We start from the raw sequence: 9158 nt of genomic DNA on the forward strand, positions 1-9158 counted from the left end.
GCATGTGTGAAAGTGTTTCATTACGCATGTCATATTCTCACATTGTCTTTGTAATTGCAATTGTTTGTCAGTGCACGGAGTCTGAGTATATTCTTCCTTCCATGCTTTACAGGTGGACCTGCACCGTACACCGTGGGAGAGGTGGCTCATTTTGAGGACCCGACACCTACAGTGACTGTTGCATGTATGCTATTTTTATTGTTTGCTAGTGATGCATGATGGACTACTGTCTGTTCAACAGAATTCAAGGTTTGATGCGCTGCCCATTCATTAGTATTGTTCCATTAGTGGGATTTCGAATATCACTTCAGTTTCAGTAGACCTAGGCTTATCCATCTCTCAGATTTAGGGTCTGTAGGCCATACCAGTCGGGCCCGCTATGGGGAATGGGATGAGTCATATGGAATACACTGGTTAATGTAAGAGTTGCTCTGGGACTTGGCTCGGACTGAGTCTGCATTTCAGACTGACATTCTCCCAGATAGCTTCTGCAAAAGGCTTGTCTTAAATATGCAGCTTCCCTAGTTGAGGATGGACTGAGTACACTGTAGGTTGGATCTTCCGGGGGCATGTACTACCACAAGTTGCACTAGAAGTGTGTGGGACTAGAGTGCAATGGCCTAGGTGTTAATTCTACTCATGATCATGGGTGTTCTTGCTCCTCTGTGTGTGTGGTAAAATATGCCTCACTGGTAGTATGTGATGTTGGCCTGAGTCAGTACATTTTGACATGTGTGGACCTTGGATAGGACAAGGTTTGGCTGACTCCAATTTCTTGCTAGCCATTCATTGGTGTTGTGTGTGGAGGCAAATACTTGTTGAGCTTTCTACACACTCGTCGGTGTGCTTTGAATATGGGATTGTTGGTTGTTCTTCCCACCCCACCCTCAAAGACTGCCATGTGTTTGGGAATAGGGTAGCTAGGACTGTGGCAACCAGTATGTTACACATACTTGTGACCTTTGGCAACTTTGTTTTGAACCTAGTGTACACATTCGGTTATGGCACATGAGTTCTATATTAGCAAAAAAAATTACAAATGTCATATATTGAGGGTTGTAATTGTTATCACATAGAGTGAAATATGTAGTGAAGTCAGTAGGCGGAAGAGGTTCAGCCATAATGTCAGCTGCATTACCCATTATTTGGATGAGCAGTTTAGGCTGATGTCACCCATCATGTAGAGACATGGATATGCTAGGTGTGAGATGCCCTTTGGTATGCAGGCTTCACATGTACTTCCTCTGAGACTTTCAATGATCTATGTTGTGAAAATCGCTGTAACAAATACAGTACAAGTAATGTGCAATTGACCCATTGTGCTATTCCACCCAATGCATTTCCTATGGTAAATAGTTGCCCTTTCTCTTCACAGCTGCAAACATGAGTGCCGCACAGAGACATCAGTTCGAAAGGCGTGCAATGAGATACCGGCACATCCTGCAGGTGCAGTCGGGGTTCAGAAGGATGGCCTGAAAATACCAAGCGGATCGGGCCTCCGGAGCATGGTGGGCCTCACCACAGGGTGGCCCAACATTGCCCACAACAGCCACCACCACCACATCCACAAGTTCTACGCAAGTGGCCCCAGCAACGGCGGGGACAGTTGACCCTGCTTCTGCAGCACGACCTGGACCCAGCAATTTCCAAGCTGCAGGACAGTCCAGTGGGCAAACATCAACTCCAAAACCGTGCACCTCTGCCAGCACACAGACTGCAGCAGCCCCTCCTATTGACCCTGCGGCATTCCTGGCATTAAACAGGAAAATGGAAAAGTTTATTTCCAAGGTGGACAAGCTAAGCCAGGATGTGGCCTACATTAAGAAAAGGGTTCGGTCCATCAGGCGGACCCTACGGAGGGCCAACCTCTAGGACTTTATAGCTTGTTTTAAATTTATCCCTCCCCTCTCTCCTCTTTCCTTTTTGTAATGATAGTTGGGTTTTGGGGATTAGTGTTAGGTTAGTGTAGGTTGTTAGCTTAGTTAGTGTTAGTGAGGAGGGTGGGGGGTCCTTATTCTTTCTATTTTTCATTTTTGTGTGGGTGGGTGTCAATGTTGGGATTCCTGTCTGTTTACAAAAAAAATATATATATATATGATTGTTTAGGATAGTATAGTATGTGTGTAGGTTAGTATGTGTTGTCCTGCATGTGTCTTGTCTCATCATGGTGGGTGGGGGGTTGATGTTTAGATCGATTCGTTATATGTGTAGAGTAAGTTTAGCTTAGGTTAGTTAGGGACAGTTGAGGGTTAGGAGTAGTCAGGTTAGATTAGTGTAGGTATGACTTTTCCCTTAGTTGCCTCTGGTGTGAATACATAGGAATAAACATATAGTTAACCCTTTGCATTATGCGTTAACTGCTACTTGATCATGGGCTTGACATCAGTGTAGGTGAATGATTTTCTATGACATTTGTGTCCTATGCTACCCACCACAGAAAATGGAGGTTTAACATAGCAGCTACCCCTGTGCTAACTTGGTAAGTATCCACCATTTGGTAGACCCACCATTAGTAGTTTACATCGATCACCAAGGATTTGTGTTGATGAGTAGGTATTCTACATCACAAAGTGTGCTTCCAGACTTGGTATAGTGGTACATTTATTAGGTCGGACTGCAGTGTGATGTTCAGGGACATCTTTGTAGATGAGGTGTTGTTAACACTCTTGTCTTGTTGTCTTCATTGCTGACATAGATCATGTGTGTAAAAATTCAGCATGACTTCCCTTCATGGAAGTATACTCAGAAAGGGTGATTGATGCAGTGTTTAGTTGTGTTAGCTTAGATTATGCTGCATAAATTCATTTTTTAGTATTGCATGGTGCCTACATTTATCAGCCACCATTAGTTGACTTGGATTGCTATAGATGGAGCATTATTCTGTCCAACACAGCATAATTGTGTGTGGTTTGTCCCTTCATCAGTTATTCTCCTCAGGATGGTCAGGCTATGATGCAATCCTGGCCACTGCACAGATGAATCAGACTACATGATGTCAGGACAGTTGTATTGACAAGCTACATGGTTGTCACACAGGCACTTTAGAGTTATTTACTGCACAGTTGATGTGTCAAATAACACAGAGACATATAAGGTGTGCAAGTGCTATTTATTGATAGGTGCTGTTGTGCAAAATGTACATTGTCCATGTTTGCTGAGTCCGTTCTGGTGCATTCTTACATGGTGATCCTACAGAAGGGGTGTGGATGTTGCTCCTGACATGCTGGGGTGATGTAACAGACAGTGCAGAGGGACAGGATTTGCCGAATAGTAGGAGAGAGACATTCGCTGGCAATGCTGACAAGTCATACAGTGGTTAGCAGAACAGTCATTGAGTATAGTTGTAGTGAGACTGGCATTTGACAAAGCGTAGGACCTTGGTCAAAGTAGGCCATGGTGTAGGGGCTAGTGCTTCCGGGTACTCTTCTGTGTGAATGTGATCTGTTCCATGTCTTCTTCTTCTGATGTGTGTGTTGCCTGGTTTGTCCTTGTTGTTGTTGGTTGTGAAGGGGCAACACACACCTCAGTGTTAGAAGACGTGGAGTCAGACATCCCGGGGGCTGTTGCCTGTGAAGTTCTTAAGGGCAGTACTGCAGCAAGGAGGACCTGCTGGTTTTTGAGAATAGCAGCCACATCACGATGGTAGGCAGCCAGGTCAGCCCTGAGGGAGTCATGATTGCATTTGTGCATGCAGTGGAAAGTTTGGGGTGCGAGGTGTTGTGGCAACTCCCTTACTGCAGTGGTGAATTCCTTTATAGTTTCTTGTAGTCCTTGCAGTATGGATGTTAGGGCTTGCATAGCTGCTGCCTGATCTGCAGATGACCACATGCACGAGCGCACCCCCTCAAGGCTGGCTGCCATAGTTTGCATCCCCACCCGCACCTCCTTGGCCAGCTCCCGCTGGACACCAACTACAGTTCTTTCAAAGCTGGTGCCAGTGTCGTCAGAGTCCTCAGCTGTGTAGGAGCTGGCAGGTCTTACAATTGGGGTGGTGGGTGGTTCTTCTGTGATGGCTGCTTGTTCTGTGCTCCTCCTTGTGACTGAAGGTGGGGTCTGGAGGGTTTCCAGGACCTTTTGGATGGTCTCCTGGGGAATGTTTATGGGCTCGTCATCCATGTCATCAGGGAACTCAGGGACAGGCATATCGGCAGGAGATCCATGTTCCTCTGCAATGAAACAGGGTACAATTAGTGTGTCTGTGTTGTGACAATTTTGACGTAACATGCAAGCCTTTTGATGACTTTACTTTGTGATCTTGTTTGGTATTGGTATCTGCTGTCCTTCATATAGGCATTGTCATAGGCCTATGGCCCACCTGTGTGTCACATGTATGATATAGAGTTATCAGACTTGTCTGCCTAATCGCCTCTAGGTGTTGCTTTCTACCAAATAGGCAATAGCCATCTTTTTGTCCTTCTCGACCCTCTGTGTATATCTATTCTTATGGTGAGACCTTTCACTGGCTGTGGGTGTTGTGATTGCCCTGGCAGCACACTTGCCTCTCAGGACCTGCCCCAAAATCTGTTTGTTCACATTGACCTAATTGTAATTGTAATGTGGCATATCCTATGCATGGCAATGTTACGATGTGATATGGATGTAGACATTGTTGATGTTTCCAGCTGATGTTGGGTAATGTGTGTTTAATTGGATTGCCCTGTTTATCGTTTCAATGTCCTATTTGGTCCTCTGACTGTGCAGGTGTATTTCAGTGACCAGTTGCATGTGTCCCCTCCTCAATGTTGTTGTCTGAGCAGTATGACATTAGTGATGTTGCCTTGTTAGCCAGGCACGTGAGGGACCCTGACGTATGCAGCATGTGCGTGTCCATAGTGCTGTGTGGCTCCTATTGCTGTTTACTTTGGCTGATGTATATGTCAACTATGGGCATTGACATTTGAGTGTACTTGTGCCTTTGTCTTATTTCTGGAGATTGTTGCAGATGTTATCCTCACCCCCTAATTTAGGTATGTATGTTCCATGGGGAGGTTACTGCCATTGGCTACTATAGCTACACACAGAGATCAGAGGTGTTAGTGTCAACTCTTGTTGCAGTTACATTGCAGTTGTTGTTTTGGCTACTGGATTACTGATAGGGACCTAGTTGATGTAGGATATATATTGACTGACGAGTGCCAGGATGTAAGTTTGACGTAGTGGCCTTCCCACCTGTCAAGGCTTTCCCTTAGCTCCATTGTTGTCATGACAGGATGCCCCCAAAGGACTGTTGTTGGTGCTGTGTTATGTCGTGCCCCAGCTTCTGTCTGTGCTGGGCATGCCCCCCTGCCGTGCCCCTTTAACCATGCCACTCCATATATATGCTGACTTACATGCATTGTGTAGTAGAGATTCCCCCCCCCCGGTTGCAGTTAACATTATTGCATTATAATTCCCCATGAGACTTACCCTGCATGTGCGTTGTCTCGTGGTAGTCTGCGCTGTCCTGTCCTTGAATCCCTGTGACGATCTCCTCAGGGATGACGGCTGCGACCATCTCCTCCATGTGGTCTAGGGCCTCCTGGTGTGCTGGACTCCCACCTCCAGTCTGCAGTGCTGCCTTCCTGTTCCTGGCCATTTTTTCCTTTGTCCTACGTTTGCAGTCATGCCAGCGTTTCTTACACTTGGTGACTGTCCTGCGTACTTCAGCCACACTGTTGATCTTGTCAACAATTTGTTGCCATATGGCCTCTCTCCTGCTGATTGGCAACTTAGAGGTGATGAACAGTTGGTGCTGGTGTTCCGTCACCTCTTTAACCAGGATTTCCTGCTCCTCTGCACTGAAGCGACACTTTCTTTTTTTTCTATATATGTCCTGGTTCCTGTATGGATCATCCTGGCTGGTTCCTGGTCTGCTGTCATCTTCCTGGGGTCTGTAGTGGCATCTGGGATCCATTTTGGCTCTCCTCTGCTGAAAGGGCAGTGTTCGCGGGTAAATTTGACGCTATTGCGTAAAAAAAACCGGCGCTTTCCGGTTTGCGCTGTTGTAAATCAACCCACAGTCATTTACGTCACGTTAACGTTGTTTTCCTTTACGACTTGACGCCGATGTGTGCGTCAAAAAAAAATGACTCCCACCTGTTGGTTGCGCCGCCGTACGTCAAAGTATAAATTTTACGCCCGCACGGCGCATCGAAATGACGTTAGCCGGCGGTAAAAATTTTGACGCAAAACTGCGCCGGCGCAGCTTTGCGTCAAAAAGTATAAATATGGCCCTGAGTGTTTTCTTTCATGTGCCTAAGTCCTGTGTGACTACAGTGGTTTTGCATGAACTTTCCATGTCTTCTAGATAAGCCTTGGCTTCTCATCCAGAGCTACCTCTACAGACCCTGGCTTCTAGACACTGCCTACACTTCACTAATAGGGGATACCTGGATCTGGTGTAAGGTGTAAGTACCTTGGGTACCCACCACACACCAGACCAGCTTCCTACAGTGCCACATATCTATAACTAGAGGGACTTTAAAATGACATTAACCCATACTGGAGAGTAAAACTCTGGAAGGCACTATAGACAAAAACATGGCTGACATAGCCATATTTTAGAACGATTTCATCCTAAAATGTATTTGGAAAATGCAACACCCAACACCATGCGATTACACTTTCTTCTTCCATCGACATATACAATTGTTATCTGAATCAAAAATAGTTTCCAACAATTGTATTAAATGTGTGGGCACAATGAACACAGTACTGTGGGGGAAGAGAACAAGTCACATCTGGGGACTGAAAAGGAAATAAAACAAGAAGACACCCACAAAGAGAACAAACTGTTACAAAAGCACCTATTAAGTAACCATGAAGACTCAAGCCATACCCTTCTGATGGGGCTAAAACCAGAGAAAGAGAGATGGGTTAAAATAATAAACTTTGATACAGAAGCTACAAAGGAAGCCCTCCATAAATGAGCCTGCTTTGAGATTGGGAAAATCTTGGCCATGCGTTGTAGCCAGAGAGAGGTGCAGAATAACATTTAAAAAAAATGAAAGATTTATACTTCGACATTATTTAAACAAATCAAGAAAAAACAGTATCAGTAAGTGTCAGGTTCCTTTTTTGTGCTGGGGCAGGTCACTTTGAAGTGTAGTCAGCGTAGCACACCACTCCTCCCCAGATGTTCTGACAGGAAGACCTATTGCCCTCCACACCCAAGCCTCTTTGCCCACTATCGGGCCCCAGTACACATTTCCCATTGGAAGAGCAAGCACCAGCCCAAGAGGAATAGCCACTCATAGAAAGACCCTGGAAACGTTAGGCAGGGAAATGCCACCTGGGGAATACAGTCTGGTGACCCTGGACACAGGCACATTTGGCCTAGGTAGGAAAATGCCAACTTTCTGAAAGTGGCATTCCTAAAAAAATAATTTAAAATCTGGCGTTACCATGAAAGAGGATTTTAAATTACAATGAAAATGAGAGAAATACGTATTTTGTAGCTGTTTCCTAACTGAATTTAGAACCTATTAACTGTAATAAGGTAAACAGTGTTAGTCTATGGGAGTCTAACCTTGTGACAGTGACAACCTACTATGGGAGGTTTTAACTGCCAGGAAATGTAAAACATTCAATATACATGTCCCATTTTTTAACTACTATGTACCTGCCCCAGGAGCCTCCAGGGCGTACCTTAGGGGTAACTTCTAAGTTTTAAAAAGGGAAGGTTGAGGCACGGCAAAAGATTTCTTTCTGCCTGGTTGAAAGGGCCGTTTAAAACTGCACGACAGGCTACAATCTTAGGCCTGAGACATGTTTTTTTTTTGCAAATTCACTCCTTGTGAGAAAGCGGAATGAGAAAGTGGACTGCCATCACTCACAGGGAATTTAGCTAATGGCTGAAGTGGGTTGAACCTCTGTCCCATGCAAGAGACCAATGAACGAAGAGGGCTGGCCCAGCCCCTACAAGTAAAGTATATTACACATAGAGTTGTAATTACATTGCAACATCTTGGATAGAGCTAGACCTAAAAAACACACAGTTGCTTCTATCTAAACAGGTTGTTTTTTCAATTCATTTTGACATCAATTACAAAAGGGCACAATTCAACTCAATTGTATGGAGTTTCGTAAAATGCTGTGAAGCAGCCCTGCTGTGATAATGCTGGTGTTTTTTAAACGTTTCAGCATGAATCAGTGGGTCTCATCATGACCTGGCGCATGTTACAGAGGCAATAAACCTTACTTCAGAATACGGAGAAATGACATCCTTTCTTTTAAATAGTAATTGGTGTGGAAATATTGAAGGGTAAACCAGAGTTAAAGTTTAATGACAGGGTCGTAGGGTCAAGGCCACCTTATAGCTGCCCTGAACATTCCTGGAAGAAACAGAATAGTTTTGTCCAGAATAGACACTGGACAATCTGATAAGAGCAGCTGGTAGTAGGGTGGAAAAAGACCTATTCCAAAAAGACCTGGGCGCGTGACGACTCTATAGACCGTCATTTTGTCAGGCCTTACAATTGATCCCAAACCGCGATGGCCGTTTGTTAGCTAATATCTGCTCTGTTCTACGTTTTTCAACCCTGTCCAGCGTGGACACCACGCCTCTTAGTCCAGTGACGTACAAAGAAATGGCAAGGCATTCTACGCCAGTGAAGCGTTTGGTTTGCAGGCGGCAGATCTTAGGTGGGGTGTGGCCACAGAACAAATGTTTGCATATTTTCTCGCAGGGCCAACAACCTTTTTCCTTTGTTTCCATGTGTTAAATTATCAATACTGTCTTTCGTTAGTACCCTCAGATCTCTGACTTCTTGCCATTCTACTAGAAGTGAATATGGTAAAAAAAAAAAAAAAACAACGAACAAGTCCTAATAGAAGTGGGTGTTACTTAACTCTACCCTTATGAATTTGAGCACTTATATTCAAGAACACAGCTTTTTACTATTTGTCTAGAAGGTTCTTCTGAAAGAAGAGCCACCTACTTATGTACTAACAATAGTATTAAAGTACCATTACCATCATCATCAGCTTTATTTGATCAATGACCATAAAAACAGAGAGAATAAATAATACTTAAATAGATAAATACACATCTATAAATTGATATAAAAACATTAAAACAATAATAAACTTGGATTGCACATAAAACTCTAAGACTTATCTATAAAAGAAATGAAGCCTTAAATTGTTTTTTGGAAGTGACATCGTGTACGCCAAGCTGC

The 9158-nt window shown here is 44.2% G+C and overlaps 1 pseudogene; it reads left to right on the plus strand.

Annotated features, from left to right (window-relative positions):
- The first annotated feature begins 8860 nt into the window (after nt 1–8860).
- Nucleotides 8861–8915, plus strand: LOC138294310 (U7 small nuclear RNA; annotated as a pseudogene).
- The last annotated feature ends 243 nt before the right edge of the window (nt 8916–9158 follow it).

The sequence above is a fragment of the Pleurodeles waltl genome, chromosome 4_2, assembly GCF_031143425.1.
Source record: "Pleurodeles waltl isolate 20211129_DDA chromosome 4_2, aPleWal1.hap1.20221129, whole genome shotgun sequence".
Lineage (NCBI taxonomy): Eukaryota > Metazoa > Chordata > Amphibia > Caudata > Salamandridae > Pleurodeles > Pleurodeles waltl.